The sequence below is a fragment of the Canis lupus genome, chromosome 22, assembly GCF_003254725.2.
Source record: "Canis lupus dingo isolate Sandy chromosome 22, ASM325472v2, whole genome shotgun sequence".
Lineage (NCBI taxonomy): Eukaryota > Metazoa > Chordata > Mammalia > Carnivora > Canidae > Canis > Canis lupus.
In genome coordinates, this window is record NC_064264.1 from 15,281,919 (window position 1) to 15,299,775 (window position 17,857).

The window sequence follows — 17,857 nt, forward strand, 5'->3', positions numbered from 1 at the left end:
ATTCTCTGACACAGGTTAAGCAGGGAGAGAGAAACCACTTTCATCAGAGCAAAACTACAAAAATGAGTTGTAAGAATAGAATATATCTACTTAAAGAATCTCCCGCGCAAGTTCCACATTTCACCCTATCCCTTCTCTGCTCTGTCATCAAACAAGTGACATCTGTTTTATGTGGTGCCAAGGCACTTTGTCTTGTTCGTGGATGTTTTATTTATTCGCAGGCACGCCCTACTTGGTACCCGTGTCCTGTTACCTTGAATGATGGGTGAGAAGATGGGAGTGCTCCCCTCTGCTTACACCCTGTCAATGGAGTCTTTACACATTGGGTCTTTGGAGGCTCCCTACCATGCTGTCATTTGAACTGTTACTATTTTGCTTTGAAAGGTGAGCAGCCTGAGAGGTGGAGAAGTAAAGTTAAATGACTGAGGAGGAGCACATCATGAAGATGCAGCCTGGTGCACAAGCCAGCCAGTTGGACTGCAGAGTCTGTGACTCTTCCTGGGCACTGCCCTGACTCTGGAATTCTAAGGGACTTGCCAAGGACTGCAGCAAGTAGCATAATTGCTGGATTAAGCTGGATACTGAATAAGTGAATGAATCCAATTCCACTTTGGCCTCAAAAAAGAGAGTAAAACTGGGACGCCTGGGTGGCTCAGTGGTTGAGTATCTGCCTTTGGCTCAGGGTGTGATCCCGGGGTCCAGGGATTGAGTCCCTCATCAGGCTCCCTGCAGGGAGCCTGCTTTTCCCTCTGCCTGTGTCTCTGCCTCTCTCTGTGTGTCTCTCATGAATAAATGAATAAAGTCTTTAAAAGAGAGAGAGAGAGAGAGTAAAACCAATTAAATATTTTCCAATTTTAAGAATACCAAGTGAGTTTGATTCAAGTCATTCTGGTCATCTGAAGGCCTTTGTATGTATGGTTCAGGGAACATCATCAAGACAAACCTAAGGATGTCAGGATGTCCCTAACAGGACACAGAGGCAACAGGACCCTATGGAAAGAGTGGGAGCTTTAAAATAAACAGCCTAGATGTAACTCTTAGCTCTACCTACTGCTAACTAGTGCCCTCTGCTACTTGCTGAAGTTCTCGGAGTCATCTTCTCCTCTCGTGTACAGATAGGGTTGATAATGCCTACCTGGTGGAGAGAATTAGGAAGAGAACTTTGCACAGTGCCTAACACACATGGTTGGTGCTCTACGGAGGACAACAAATGTTAGTAGGGTAAGCCCTCTGTTATCACCATGGTCTCCACAGTTTAATATTCTGTGGGTTCAGAACCTCCCCAGGTGTGACACCAAGGGGGAAATAGAGTCAGCAGGACAGTACCCCAGGTCCCTGACAAACCAGAATAGGGCAATCCAGGGTTCAGTGCCACCTAATGAAAAGATCATAAATAATCTAGTGTCAAAAGTGTTCCAGCACACAAGAAATGCAGTAGAGAGGATGTCAAAGATTCCAACCGTTTAGGGAATGGAGAGATGAAAGGACCTAAAAATGGAGTGGAAAGGGAGGTGTGAAGAAAACCGGGGGGGGGGGACCCAGAGAGAAAGATCCATGGGAAGGATGGAATGTTCCACAATTTAAAAAGTTGAAGTTTTAAAACATAAATAAATAAATAAATAAATAAATAAATAAATAAAGCCTTTGAATTTCACAAAACGGTTACTCCCAAGAGTGAGGTGGAATGGAATTGCCAGTGATAGCTAGAAAATGGCCAAATAAGCAGTGAAAGCTTGGCAGTTGAAAGGCAGAGTTGCAGACAAAGGTCAAGCAAGGTTTTCGGAGGGCTTGCTTTAGAACAGGGTTTCTCAACCTGGGTGCTATTGATGTCTTGGCCTAGATAATTCTTTGTTGTAGGAGCTGTTCGGTGCATTGTGGAATGTTTAGCAGCATCCCTGGCCTCTACTCTCTGGATGCCAGTAGACTCTCCCACCCCAAAGTCACAATAAAAAAATATCTCCTGACATTGCTCAGAGTCCTTGGGGGGACGGGGTAGGGAAAGAGGAATGCTCTAGGAAATCACTGTCTGTTGAAAAGCCACTGCTTTAGAATGCAGAGACCCCTGTGCATTTTAAACCACAAGGAAAGAAATATATAAATAGTTTCAATTTCTGTCATGTCAAGCTTTTCTGTTTCATATCAATATAAAGGGGGAAAATGCCAAAATTTCAAACGGTAAACAGAAAAAAGAAATATAGCAATGACTGTCAACTTAAGGGGATGGAAATCAGCAGTTCTTTGTTGATTTTCCATGCAATAGTGCAAGGAAAGATGACTTTGGGAGAAAGTCTTGGACTGTACTTCAATTTTATTTAATTTCAGGATAGGAACAAATTAAGAATAAAGAATGTCTACTTATGAAATTTTCAAAAAATATTGTTATCGTTTGAAAATAAATTTCCAGCCAAGAGATTTGAAAGAACTCAATAGGCTTATACTACTCTTACTGTATGGATGGAAAAAAGAAATGAATATGACAAGAAGTCTTTATAGACTTAGCTTGTCTTTTAGCTTTTTTAGACATGATGCATTTGGAGTCTTTCAATTGTTCCTACCTCCCGGCTTTCTTCCAGTATGAAAGCTTTGGCATTCAGTCATGAAATAGAGCACCCCAGTTGCTCCTATTTTTAAACAGATTCTGCAGAGTTGATATTAGTATGGTTTTAATGTTTTAGGCAGAAGTTCAAAAAATAAATAATTCAACCCCATATCTTTACTTTGTTACATATTAAAGAAATATAATTCATAATAAACATCTGCTTTTCTGTAATAGTGTAACAGACGGCAAAGAAAATTGGGTGTGAGAAACAGCATATACCCATGCATATATGTAATTAAACCTTAAAAGAATAGCTGAGTGATTTTTTTTTTGTACCAGTCTAAGCATTAATAATGCTCAAGTAAGTGTCATGTCTTATAAATGTGCTATCGTAGATATAATGGCCTGGTCCAATGGTAACACCTGTTAAGATTTCTTGATTGATAGAGTGCGCTCAGAGATACATACTAGGGTGCTACTATAGGGAACCAAAACAACTGATCAGCTCAGCAAGGGGGAGAAATCAATAAAATTGGTTATTTGGTATTGTGAACACACCTCTCCAAAAGAGGTGATCACATTTAATTTTCACTTTCCAATTGTTTGCTCTAAATTGCTTTGATAAGAACTTACAGGAAATTACTACAGAGATTGCACGGTGTTATCTTTATACCAAAATATATAACGCTTATATTTCCTTCTGTCTCTTATCAAATATGTCCCTGAAGAAATAATGGATATTTGAAAAAGTAATTGCTGGATTTTCTGGAAAAGTCCCCAAAGATAAGGGCTTTAATTTTAAAAATAGCCATTAGGTTAAAACCAATAAACTCTGGTGTAGAGCATGTTGCAAATGAGGTCAAACTCTTGAGTTAATTCTGGAATAAGTTTATTTTGGTTTATTTCCATGACTATAAATTGTAGCTTCACACCAGGCCAGCCAACTCAAAACCACAGATGTTAGTCCAAGAGGAACTACTCTCTAGAATAAATGGATCAACTCAAACTCACAACCATCACTGGAAGAACAATTCCAAGTATATAGACCTTCCCTAAAATCAATTCCAAGTATATAGACCTTCCCTAATGATCCATTAATGGGGGGAAAAAATCAACCAGCAAACCTTGTTCTTGTGGCTGATCAATAATGTTACCATCATTTGCGGGGCGGGGGGGAACCATATGGTTGCCATTCTGAATTGCAATAAAAAAAGGAAAATTCTGCAATTGGCTCAAACTCAACCCAAGATTGCTAGTTATAAAGTATCAGTGTTTCTCTATAAATCAGCAAGGCAGATTGTAGATGTGGCTTGTAGATTCACAGTTAAGCTATATTATAGCCAGTCTCAGTCACTGTCTTAAAGTTGTTATTAAACAGGATTTGAAATGACATTTGTTTGAGACATGTGTCTTATTATAGGGTTTCCAACTGACAAGGAAGTTCTCAGAGGGTAAGAAGGTAGAGCACCTATATTCTACAGAATGAAGTTCCAAATGACAACAAAACCTTGACTGAAAACAATTAAAATCAATATTCCATTCCATACCATAAACACTCTAACCCCAGATATCTGGCACCCAGAAACTGGAGTCCTAAAGCAAGCTGACAGGAAGTTGAAGTGTTATTGATGCTGAAACAATACATAATGTTTTGAATGCTGCAAAAGGATGATGATAAAAACAGAAAAGAAGCTTTTAGCCTTGATTGGAAAACATCTTGCAGATGACTTCATCTGTTGTTGATAATTAATTTTACAAAAAAAAAAAAAGCAGCCATATTATCTCACCTTAGAGGTCCTGCAGTTGCTTATTTTTCACCTTATTTTTATGAAAATGAGGTTAAGTAACAAGAACACATGCCTGTCTTAGGGATTCCTTTTTAAAAAGCAATCTTACCATCCATACAGTTTCATCCAATTTTCTCAATTTATTACAGATTTACTAAAGACGTAAATACCTTCAACATTTACTATAATCGATGTTTAAAATATTTAACTTAAGGCCCTGTAAGAGTCTGAAAAGTCATTTTGTTTTTAATAGACCTTGTTTATTAAAGCATAAAATTAGAAAATACATCTTCAAAAGCTTATTCAAAAGGTATGATTGAAGCAAAGAAACAGAAGTCGGTATGATAGATGGGTAATCAGATGGCTTATTTTCAGCCACACCAGACCAAATATTTACAGTTCTGTTACAGAGCTCTTTCTAGTCAAGCTGCCTGAATTTTCTCTAAGTTGTTCTCAACCCCTGTGTATGTAGCTGGGGAGAGGGTGCGGTAAGGGTGGGAGAGTAGGGGGCTCAGGGGGAGGACATGTCAAAATGTTGTACCATGTAGCGCCTCTCAAATAGACTCTGACCCTGTAAGTCAGAGGGGGATCCAGTGTGGACCTTTTTTAATAAGTAACCCCGGTGATTCTGATGGAAGTGGTCCATGAACAATATTTTGAGAAATGTTGCAGCCGTCTGTTTAACACTTGAGAAGTCTTGCTTTACATCCTTAATATTCTCTTCCCAGCCACTCTCAGAAATGTATGCACCTCATGAAAGACTCCTCCTTACTGTTTCCTCCAGTCTCTGCCTCAAATCTTGCATCTCTCCCTGCACCACTTCCTTCCACTGACTTGGATACTTCAGACTGCCCTTGACTTCCTGAACCCGAACTTGTCTGATGTCAAGACACTAGTTCCCCTACAAATGCAATTTCCTGCAAGGTACAGACAGTTCTGTTCTTTCAGTGTATCTGCTGTCACAAGTGTATGACATTCTTATTTTGAGAAAGGCAGAGTGGTATAATGCCAAGAATCTGGTGGCTGGAGTCAGGAGACCTAGGTTTGCATCTTGATGCTGTACATTTTGACTTAGGATTTTGAGAAAGTCATTTGATGCTCTAAGCTCCAGTCTCCTCAGCTGGCAAAGATATCAAAAGAGGTAGAAATCATTTCTACCTCTTAGGGCTATTATTAGGGTTAAATGAGATAATCTCTGTGATAAAAATCCTTTGAAAATAGCAATTTCCTATATGGATATAAATTAGACTATTGGATAAATTTTTGAATATTTTTGAAAAGCAGGAAAAAAAATTGCCAAAGGTCATCTTGAAATTCTTATCGCATATGAAAGAAAATGTGAAACTTCTAGCTTCTTTCTCATGGAGGGTAAAAAGTATAATCCCTTAGTAGTAATTTAATTCTTTAGACACCAATAGTGCTAACCCTAGTGATCCAAAAACCAATTGTTCTGAATATTTCCCACTTTGGTGCCCCTTCCTTCTTTGCTCTGCCTTATTTTGATGTTCAGGAGGTAGCCCCTGTGTTCTACATCTCTCTCTGGCTGCCTCCTGAGTGAGGTGGTCCAACAGAGGTATAGCAGGAGATGGGTGGCAAAAGGACAGAAATTGGAGTATTTCTTCCCCACTCATTCCATTTTCATACCGCAGCTATGGTGGCAAGTGTACTGATCTACTATGACAATAGTCCTCTCTACACACTCCTACTGCTTACTGGTTTCCAAGTATACCATTTCCTCCTCTCTGCCCTTCAGCACTGGTGGGTGTGATAATAGCTTCCTACTTTCACTCCCTGAAGGGAACACTTCACTATCCTTCATGCGTTCCCGGTGGATTGCAGCCCCATACCTCTGTAAGTTATCTTTTTATTAAAGTCTTATTTGGATCATCTGGAATGAGCTCTGTTCCCTACCAGGACCCTGATTGATATAGCAATATGGTAGTAAGCCAACTACATGCATTGAATTTTTTAAAAACATAATTTTTTAAGTGTATTTATTTATTTGAGAGAGAGAGTGAGCATGAATGGGACATGGGGGAGAGGAAGAGAGAGAGAATCTCCAAGCATATTCTCTGCTGAGCAAGGAGCCCAACACAGGGTTCAATCTCAGGACCCTGAGATCATGACCTGAGTTGAAACCAAGAGTTGGATGCTTAACCAACTGAGCCACCCAGGCATCCTTGAAGAACATGAATTTAAGTTCACTTTCATGATTAGGGTTTTTTATTATTATAGATTATTTTATATCTTCCTTTTCTTAGTCATAAGCAGGTATTACTGCTAATATTGAATCATTTGCCTGAAGCAACATGGTAAAAACAAACTATTGCCCTAAAACTAAATTGAAACAAATTCTCTCTCCTGAAGAATCTCTGAAGTTTCTTGTTATCATGATGTACTTTGGCTTTGGGGTGTTTTTCTTTTCTTTGTTTTGTTTAAATGATTCATAGAAGTTTTCCAGTGGGTGAGGTGGTATTGTTCCCTGTTATTGAGGTGGGGTATGAAACGATTTCTTTCTTTTTTTTTTTTTTAATAAGTGCTTGTAAGTTTTTAATGTGGATTAAACTCCCTCAATATTTTTATGGAGAAAAATTAAAGAAGAAGTTATTAACATTGGAAAATAGGCTATCTCAATTACACAGTTACTTTTTCCCAATGGTTTCCTTAATATTTATATATTAACATCATAATGACTCAATACAATTTATACAATATGGAGCCATTATTGTGAAAAAAAAAAAAAGACCCATTAAAATAATATCTCCATCCTACAGATGGACTCAAAACACCATAATGGCTCAGGGGGAGCCAAATGCAGGATTACATGATAGGCCAGAAGCTGTGTCATGGTCTACCAGGCCAGGTAAGTAATACACATTTTGCAGAAGAGCCAAGTAAATAGTTACAGAAACAGGAAAGTCTCTGTAGAGTAAATGTGCACTCAGGCAATTATTAAAATATGGATTATGGAAGATTCTCTTTTTTCCTTTTCTCTAGGCTTACCCTTTTAATAAGAACAAAAGTAAATCAAACATGTGTGCATAAGACACAGAATACATTCTAATAACTTCAGGGACTCTGTTTTAATTGACTAAAGGGATATATTTCAGAGTGGAGAAGTGACATCTTGAGACCCCTTCATTCTATCTGGGTGTTACAGCTGATATGGGCCTGTGTCAGGCAAGCTTAAGAACAATACGTGCTATTCTGATGCCTGGATATTATAGGTGCAGCAATAACTAGCTTGCAGAGCTTCAAAGAGCAGAAACGATTTCAACCTTAATAACCCCTGTGGCATTTTTCAATTTTCCAGGCTGCCAGTCAAATGAATGCATGTCTGGGAAGGAGAGGAGACAAGAAAGGGAAAAGATTAACCTCTGAGATCTATGATATAGACTCCATTGGCTAAAATTGGTCATATGTTAGGAAAAAAAACATGGGTAGGGACAGCCTTCCCCAAACACTGAGTGTGAATGTTAGAACAAAGATTCTAGGAGAGGAACTGGGATCCTGAGGGTTGCCTGGCTGAAATAATCTTGGAATGTTAATCACCCTTAGTCGCTTCTTCCTCTAGGTTGAAAGAACTCAGCAGTCTCCTGATCTTCAAGCCAATTAGCTCAAGAGATAGTTCTACAGAAATCTGCACTGTCTTTTCAAATGAGAAAGGCTTGCAGAAAACTCAGACTCGCCACTGCCTAACCCATTGGCTCTCACCAGAAGTGAGCAAACGGAACTCTTGGTATGGTGCCTTCCTCATACACACGCTACTGCCTGGTTTCCCGGGCTTCCTTATTCTATTGGGAAATTAGAAACTTTCCCCCAGGAGGTGAAGAACTCCTAATTAAGGATGTCTCTGAGAAAGCTAAGATTACTTCTATTGCCAAAAGGGGAAAATACAAATTATGTGTGGAATGAATATGCTCAAAAAAGAAGCCATTGTGCTGATGACTCACCACATCTTGACTTACTTCTTGCATTCCCAGGTATCAAACACTTCCAAGTTCTCTTTCAAAGAGTTCTTGAACCTCTGCTTTTTCATCAATGTTCCTCCCAAAACCTTTGTGCAAGCACAGGGTGTTCCAAAAATAAGACAAGAAATCACTCATTTCGGGAGTGAGGAAGGGTTTTTGAAAGCAAGAGGGGAAACTATGAGGGAAAGTCTATCGACTCTATCAGAAATCACCAGTTCCAGCCCTTGAGTTTTAGACAGGGTCACCATGATATTGCCAAGGGGCTGCTTAACCTGATCTAATCCTTTTTTGTTAATTCATCTATTTACTTATTCATTTATTCATTCAATAGAGATGTGTTCCATAGATACAATGTGCAGAATTCTGTGACAGACATTAAAGATAAATAAGAGGTAAATGAAACCCAAAAACATATATGTTGCTAAGAATAAGCCTGCTCCACCTTAATTTAATTCATTTCTTGTCTGATTAACTGCAAAAGTGTCCCAGCCCAGTATCCTTCTAATGCACTCTCCACACTGCCCCCAGGACAGTGACACTTTCAAATGAATCTCTGCTGTGATGTCTTCTGTTTTAAACCACCACAGCCCTCCCTTTACTGCAAGACAAAGACCAACATTCTTAAAATGGTGCACAAGGTCTGTGGAAACCTTGGCCTGGTCTTAATCTTCAACAGTATCTTGCACACTTCTTCCTTTACACACTGAACTTCTTTCATTCTGGACATATTATTATTTTTATTATTTTATTTAATTTTTTAAAGATTGTATTTATTTATTAATGAGAGACACAGAGAAAAAGGCGGAGACACAGGCAGAGGGAGAAGCAGGCTCCATGCAGGGAGCCCGATGTGAGACTTGATCCTAGAACCTGGGATCACGCCCTGAACCAAAGGCAGATGCTCATCTGCTGAGCTATCCAGGCACCCCTATTATTTTTCAATAAACTTTTAATTGGAATAATCTTAGATTTATATAGAAGTTAAATAGATAGTAGAGAGTTCCCATATGCTGCTCACTCAGTTTTTGTTTCCCCTAACATTACCATCTTTCATTACTGCAATGTTAGTCAAACCTTAGAGACCATTAACATTAACACTAGTACACTGTTATTAACTAAACTCTATACGTGATTCAGATTTCACTAGTCTTTCCATTAACGTCCTTTTTCTCTTTTTTGGATCCAATCAAGCCAGCTTTTTAAATTTTTATCCCATCACACAGTCTTTATGTATTCAACTGCATTGTTTAAAAGAGGGTCTTTTATCCTCACTACTTGCCGCAGACTTTTTGTTATGTGGTTTCTACTCATCATTCAGATCTTAGCTCAAAAGTCATTTCCTCAGAAGTGTTGTTATTATTATTATCATCATCATCATCAATAATTAACTTCGTGGGATCCCTGGGTGGCGCAGAGGTTTAGTGCCTACCTTTGGCCCAGGGCGCGATCCTGGAGACCCGGGATCGAATCCCACGTCAGGCTCCCGGTGCATGGAGCCTGCTTCTCCCTCTGCCTGTGTCTCTGCCTCTCTCTCTCTCTCACTGTGTGCCTATCATAAATAAAAAATAAATAAATAAATAAATAAATAAATAAATAAATAAATAAATAAATAAATAAATAAATAACTTTGTCCCTGAAGTCTGAGTCTAGGGCTGGTTCCTCTGTTACATGCCTTCATACAACCACTCCTTTGTAGCACTTTCCTCAGTCTGTCATTATACCTTCCATGATGTGATTATTTAATTTTATGTCCATTTGCAACTAGACTCTAAGGGTCATGAAGGGGGAAAGCCTATCTATTTTTCCTTCATTGTGCCCTCAAGACTTAGCATGGTGTGTGGCATATAGAAGGTACTCAAGAAATGTGTTGATTTAATAAGCAAATGAAGAATAAATGAATGAAAGAAAGAGGGCATCTGGTTGGCTCAGTCAGTTTTTAAGCATCAGAATCTTGATTTCAACTCAAGTCATGATCTCAGGGTCCTGAGATCAAGCCCTGAGTAAGGAAGGCCCTGTAGTCCGTGGAGAGGCTGTTTCCTCTCCCTCTCTCTCTACCCCTGCTCACACACTCTCTCTCTCTAAATAAGTAAATAAATCTTTTCTAAAAAAAGAAAGTTAAGTGATAACAGCAGAAACACATTATAGAACATCAAAATGAGTGAGAGAGAACATAGACAATCACAGGACCTTAAAAGAGTAAAAGATCTAAGTGACAGTCAGAATTATAGGAAAACTTGATGGCAATAGAGTGGAACTTTACCTGGTCCTTTCATTCACGCAATTAACAGTTACTGAGCTCTTAATGTGTTTTGTTCATTTTAAGCAAGGAAATGATATAATCAGTACGATGTTTTATAAAAATAATGCAGTGATATGGAGAATGGATTGGAGCAGAAAGTACCTAAAAATTGAAAGAAAAAAAGACACATAATAATCCACCTAAGAAATACTAGGATTTGAACTAAGGCAGAGGTGGTGAAGATAAGGAAATATTGAGGAAGACAATTCAACAAAGACTTGGAGACAACAAATAATAGAATAAGAGATTCTCAGTAGAAGAAATGGCAATAAGAACAAGTTATTAGTTAAAAATTAGCATGATTGGGAATACTTCTTCCATGGTGAAGTGACAATTCTTCCAAGTTGAATACAAGGGCTCATGATGTAAGCAATGGAATAGAGACTTGAGTAGATGAATTCTTCTTTGGAAGAGTCAAGGAGATTGGATTTTATAATATTAGTAATGAGTCATTAAGCAATAACGACATGATGAAAGTGAAATATAGGATGAAGAGAATTGAGACTAAGAAAGGTGCATTAAGAGGCTGCTGAAGTTCAAATGAAAGCAATCTGAGCACTGTTTGAGTGCAAGCATTAGAAACAGAGGAAGTGGCATACCTACAATACTTTTTAAAAGATTGATTTATAAGTACACAAAACAGCATCCAATGTAGTATCTACTACAGATACTTTGTCCTCAATAGTTTTAGTTGACTTAATCTTTCTTATGGAGAAAACATTCTGGAAGAGAAGTGTATTTTGTGTATCCATAAATATTCATTGAGAACCCTTTATATGACAAGTACATGGAACGTACAAAATAATTGTACACACATGGTCCTCCTCTGAAATATTTTTTTTCACTCTTTCGGCTTTCGGGAGAAATGAATACATGTGATATACTCCTATGGTCATCATCCTCCAAGATGGCCCCAAGGATTTCCACCCCCTTGCCTTCATACACTGTGTAGTCCCTCCAACACCGTATGATGGTTTGTCTGTGAGACCAGTGACATAGAACAGAAGTGATGGTTTATCATCTCCCAGAAAAGACTGCAACTTCTGTTTTGGCTTTCTCTCAGATCACTAATTTTGGGGAAAGCCAGCTACTATGTCTTGAGGATATTCAGGCCACCTGTGAGGAGGCACATGTGAGAAAGAAGGGAGGCCTCTGGATAGCAACTAATGAGGAACTGAGACCTGCCAACAGCCAAATGAGTGAGCTTCAAAATGGATTCTCCACCCCCAGTCGTGAGTTGATGTGACTGCACCTGTTGCAACAGCTTGACTGCAGCTTGAAACCATGAGCTAAAACCATCCAGCTAAGATGCTCCCCAATTCCTGTACTTTAGAAACTGTGAGAGCAAATAAATGTTTGTTGTTTCAAACTGGTTTCTTTTGGGGTAATTTGTTACACAGCAATGGGTAACTAAAACAATTTCATGCTACTAAACATTGAAAACCACCAAAAAAAAAAAAATCATGTTTCCATCTTTATCCTAGCTGCTAAGAAGTACAAGCGAAATATTATTCTTGATTTTGGTTGCTTTCCTCAGACTAAAGTTGTTGATTTTTCCTTCCTCCTCCTTTCATTTTTCGGTTCCTATCATTTATCTTCTGTGCACTGATTTTGGTTTTATTTTACCTATTCATTTACTATAAAGCTCCTAAAGACTTTTTTTGGAAATAGATGCAGGATAAAACAATAAAGTAAAAATAGTAGACGTCAGATAGGATTCCATCCACCATCAGAGAGATCACAATCTCCTTGGAGTGAAAAGAGAGCAAGTCACATGACATAGTCTAATACTAGCGCTCAACCACATAGAGATTGCTAGTAGAATTCCAAGAAAATGGATCGCAGAAAAGTTGTGGTTTAAGTCAAGTTCCCCAGAAGCAAACCTTGAGATGAGATTTGCATTATGAAACTACTCTCAAAATAAACTGCTAAGGGAAGGAAGAAAGCAGGACAGGAAAGGGGAAGAAGCCAAGGCAGGGTAATATTTCAAAGTCTCAGAGATGATAATTTCAACTTGATCCTACATGGGAAGTCTGGAACACATGGAGGCAGAGGAGATGAGCTTCCATACTTCCATGCTAGTCACCTATGTCCAAGGGCCTCTGAAGGACAGGTAGGTGTCCAGCACTCCAGCTGTCTGCAGAGCCTCTTGAGCATGCAGGCGACTGGTTACAATAGCTAGAGGGAAGTCCTCCAAAGAAAACAGGCTCTGTGGTCAGAAGGAAGAGCATACTGAAACCAATGGAGAACACACAGACATGGTGAAGAGATGTGAGACCATCTGCATAGAGTATGAAGGAAGGTCTGCTCTACTAGAGAAACTTCTTTACAAGGAGATGGCTCTTCACCTGTACTGACCTTTGCAGGATAGGGAAAATTAGGATAGACAGGAAGGAGAAAGTATTTTAAAGGATCTAAACGGGAGAACTAACCAATTACAAAACCAGCAGAACCTCTCAGGCACTCTAGAATGATTTGGTATTATAACTTTGACTCTTAATTCTATTTCTAATCCCAATGAGGGATCTTGAACCCATCTCTTATTTAGGTTATTAAAATATAATCATTTGTCTTTAGAAAAGAGATAGGGAGAGGTTAAAAAAAAAATCTCATGCTTCTTCCAAGCCTTCAAAATGCTAGTTTTTATTCATACTGGTACTAAAATATAAATGCACCATAAAGCCCTGAGCTCAACCTTGAATAAAAAGAAAGCCTGGTGGAAGAGGATGAGGCCATGCAAGTGTTTTAAGACTCTTTCTTCTATTATTATTTTTAGGTTTGCTGAAATTTGGATCATGTCAAATACAAGCTATTTAATGTCTTTCTCTCTCTCTCTCTCTCTCTCTCTCTCTCTCCCCCTCTTTTCTTTTCTTTTTTAATTTATCCCTGACAAGCCAAGTGTTGTAATAACTTTTCCTCCCATATACACTTTAGGATATAGTCTAACTTTATCTGGAGTTGAGCATCAAGGCATAAATCATTAAGTTCCTGCTTGCCTGATCAAGAGCCTATCTTTCAGAAAAATCAGGCGTTCAGGAACTGCCGTTCACAGCAGCTCTATTTTCTCCATCAGGGTTGCAGACACCTCTCCCCAAGGATTCATCAACCACCAAACAAAGAGGAAGGCAGGTCAATGACACTAAAATCTGCAGCTTCAGCAGCTTCTGAAGTTCCTGACCAGAAAAATAAAAGAAAAAGAAAGAGAGAGAGAGAATGAAAAAAAAAAAAATACAATCTCAAAGGAACTTTAACAAATGGTCTCAGAATTCATAGGTTACATTCTGGAAAGGAGACTTTCAAAATCCTATAACAAGCAAGTTTCTGGTGCTATAACGATGGGCTACCAACCAGCCTGGAGAGATATCAGTCATTATTGTTTTATTAGGTACAGTCCAGTTTTGTGTGCTATTCTATCATTTTGACAAAAGGATTTCTTCATGATACCTTTTATCATGTTATCATGACTTCAATGTGAATAAACCATACTGAAAGATTCACATCTACAGGACATACACACCGCCTTCCAGCTGAATATCCCTCTTTAATTTGTCCTCAGATACCTTTGTACTTTGGCCATTTTATACCACAACATAATAGAAATGCATACCACAAATGATTTATCCCACCAATTTATACCACAAAATGATAGATTAACCCAGAACAGGAACCACTGCATTGAGGGTGATTGTTCATTTTACAGATGAGAACGCTGAGACTTCAAGGGGTTAAATAAACCTGCTCAAGGCCACACAAAGCCTATGATAGAAGCTCAGACACCTGTCTCTCTATCCAAAGCTTTTCCAGTTATATCACAGTGTATCAGAAAAGGTTAGAGACAAATTTAAACTCCAAAGTGGTGTTGTATAAGATTTAAGGATTCTTTTGAGGGCAAGACATAACCCAATGAAACTCGGATAGATGAAAGGCAAAACTCTATTAGTTGGACTCCAAATGAGAGGAGTCTGCTGGGGAGGGTTGCGTAGGCGATTGGACCGAGAAAGAATAACAGCCCGCTGGAGATGGAGGAAGCGGCTTAAGTAAAGCAGGTATGGTGGGGTTAGCTATGTTCCTGAGCTTCCTGTGAATTGGATGATTTGAATAATTCCTCAGGTTCCAGAGCATAGGGGCTGCCCTAATTGTCTGGTGTCTGACCTGTGATTAAGGTGGATGTGCAGTAGCCCCAGAGTGTAGGGCCCCAGAAGGGAAAAGGTTGAGATGTAGACCTAACTAGTTGTTCTTTATCACGGGAAACAGACCAGCCTTTAGCCATGGCCTTTAAACCAGGCAAAGACAGCACTCCAAAAAATTATATGACAAGTGGGTTATGAATAAACAGTGTTCGCCCCAGGCTAAATCACACATACCTGTAGAAACAGCTGTGAAGAAAAAAGTAAATTAAACAATATCATTAAGAATCAAAAGACCTGGGGTGGAGTCCCTCTGCCACTCATTTGCTATGTGACTTTAGGCAAGATATCTAACTTCCTCTGTACCTCAGGCTCTTCATCTCTGCATTGAGAATTCACATAACTTACATCACAGGGTTATTGTGAAGAGTCAGTGTAATAATATATATTGAACAAATACAAGTATTTTGTGTGTTTACATAAAATATAAGGAATTTGGTCCCTAATCATAGGCACTGTACAAATGTAAGGATATCAAAAAACATTTAAAGGACCACGTTCTTATCACTACATAGATGCACACGCCTTCTACTCTCAGAGAGAGTCTTTTTACCAGCAAATAGACAGAGCTATAAATTGTGGATTCTTGATATCATAGATCAAGATAGTTCCTTCCAATCTGTTATGTTCTATTGCCTCAAAATAATAAACTGCCAAGACAATATCATGCATCATATTAGTGGCAGATTATTCAGTGAAACTCCCAAGGAAAAGAACTCAACGGCTCACAGACACACACCAGCTTTCATCCTTTGTTATCTCAACCTTCTTTGTAGAATCCTGAGTTGTACAGAGTAAGAAAAATCTTAACTTATAATAATCAGAAAAAAAAGATGTGATTCATGAAAACAATACAAATTTTTGGAAACACAACACTTTCAAATTATCAGGAGTAAAAGCAAGAGAAAAATAAATCACTGGACTGAGAAGGACTATTTGGGGGGCAAAGATCAATAAGGGGGATCAAGGAATGGGAGTGTGAGTTAAGCCATTCAGAATTCTGTTCCAGATACTCAGAATTATGATGATTCTCAGTTCATTTTTCTCGGGAAGCACAGATGTTTTGATATCAATAAAAGAGACTCCAATTGACCTTACTACTGATTCTTTCCCATTAAAGTCTCTTCCTTTGTCAGAAATGGGTGATAGAGCCTCAAGGAAGGAAAAAACCCATTAGTTATGACCCTACCATTCTCTCACATGTCTAAAAAGAACTTTCTGGGAAAAATTCAAGTTTCCAAGAGATAGAGCTGCTTTTTTCCCCCTTTCTCCACAGAAAGGTGAATTATTCAACTACATATTTTTTTAAAGCATTATAGCCTGTACTTTTAAAATCCTTATAAAACAATGGTTTGCAGAGTTCAGTTCCAGAAGAGTATCACATGTAATGAAGCCCAGAACTTCAAATAGAACTTTCCAATTGTTAGTCACAAATCCTAGCTATCTAAGAGTGTCCACTTAAAAGTACCTAAAAGCTCTCATAATGTGTTTTCTCATCTACTCTGTAACCTTGAAACCCGTGGGGACCTCTTACTACTCTCATCCAACTGGATCTAATAACTTACCACTAACTTGTCTTCCAAGAACTCCCTTCCTTTATCAGTGGCAAGAACTAGGACCACACACCCACCACAAATCAGCCCCTGGTGAGGGGAATTAGACCACAACACTTGGCTCAGATGAGTCAGGAGTTATTGCTGAATCACATGAAAAAGAGCAGGCATTGAACACATCAAGTTCTAAAATGCCATTGGGTAAAAACCCAGCAAGTCGTGTTAGTACTACCATTTCTTGAGTACTGCATATAGCATTTTAAATACAGTAGCTTATTTAATCCTCCAGTGCCCATGAAGTATTTATTACTATCTTCATTTTACATTTGAGAAAAGAGCTGCCGAAAGGATCGATAACATGCCCAGTATGTTCAACGTGACACCGCTTTTCATAGTGGAACCAGAACCATAGCTAGGTTTGTCTGATTCCCAAACCTTTGCAATTAATTGCCCAGTGTGCTGAACTTTGAAATAAAAACTTGGGCAGCAATCATTTCTGTTGGGTCATTATAATGAGTTGCTGTAAAGAAACATCGATTCGTTTTCTTTGGAAGTTCTTGACAAGTAACGGAGGAAAGATATTGAGCTTAGATCCTTTTTAGTTATCCCAAAACCAACTCAGTCAGATTCACCTATGCTGAGATTGTTCAACAAAATGGCCATACGGAGAAAGAGAGAGAACCAGAGGCTTGCCACGGAGTGTTGAGAACAATGGAGTTATTAGGAGGAGATACCAAAATATCATCAATTCACTGGAGAAAATGTTCCTGTTCTGATCCTCACATGCTGATACTACAGATGGACCCAGCTTAGCTGAGGCACGCTCTGTGCTTCAGCTGTTTACTTAAGCAGCACCAGGGTTCTCAGAAAGAGTTGCTATGCCAACCAGCCCTAGGACTATATATACATTCATGACCGGGGCTTATTCTTAGGGCTTTGTTACCTCTCTTTCAAAAGTTTGAATCTCTTATTGCTAAACTGCTTGCATTCAAGCATTACAGCCTCTGATAGGCAGCTTGCTTGTCTCCAGCAGGTGAAAAATTCAAGTGGAGGTTTTGCAGCCTATGTTGAGCAACCCTTTGACGTCACAGTTTTATAGTCAGGGACCAGATTGCTCTATTTGCCCAAATATCTGATGCTTTGGTGTTTAAATGATAAAGCGCATTGCCTTTTGTCATCTATTATTAACTGTCACATGTGCGCATGACCACGGAAGTTCTCAGAGGAGAAAGTAAAGCAATGCTTTTGAGGTGCCATGGTTATTGTGTTTTTTGAATTTTCTTTACCACATTTTTAATGGGACACATTTCAGAATAGTGTCAGCCAACAAATTTGGCCAATCAATCCACCTCAGGGCTCCTACTAGAGCTGCATTTAAATAAACCTGTAATGTTAAAAGCTGAAAAAGAGAAAGCTCTTTAATTACCTTTTCTCCTGTTTATGTTACTTTGATGGCTTTTGTTCAAATGCATCTGAATTTTCAGTCTGTTTATTTTATAATTATTGGATGACTACATGCAG

The 17,857-nt window shown here is 38.7% G+C and overlaps 1 long non-coding RNA gene across 1 annotated transcript; it reads left to right on the forward strand.

Moving 5' to 3' along the window:
- Window positions 1-6,117: 6,117 nt before the first annotated feature.
- LOC118351972 (uncharacterized) lies at window positions 6,118-11,965 on the forward strand. The gene is made up of 4 exons (XR_004808310.1): window positions 6,118-6,177; window positions 7,101-7,189; window positions 7,901-8,065; window positions 11,660-11,965. It is a non-coding gene; the product is annotated as an uncharacterized LOC118351972 (long non-coding RNA).
- The last annotated feature ends 5,892 nt before the right edge of the window (window positions 11,966-17,857 follow it).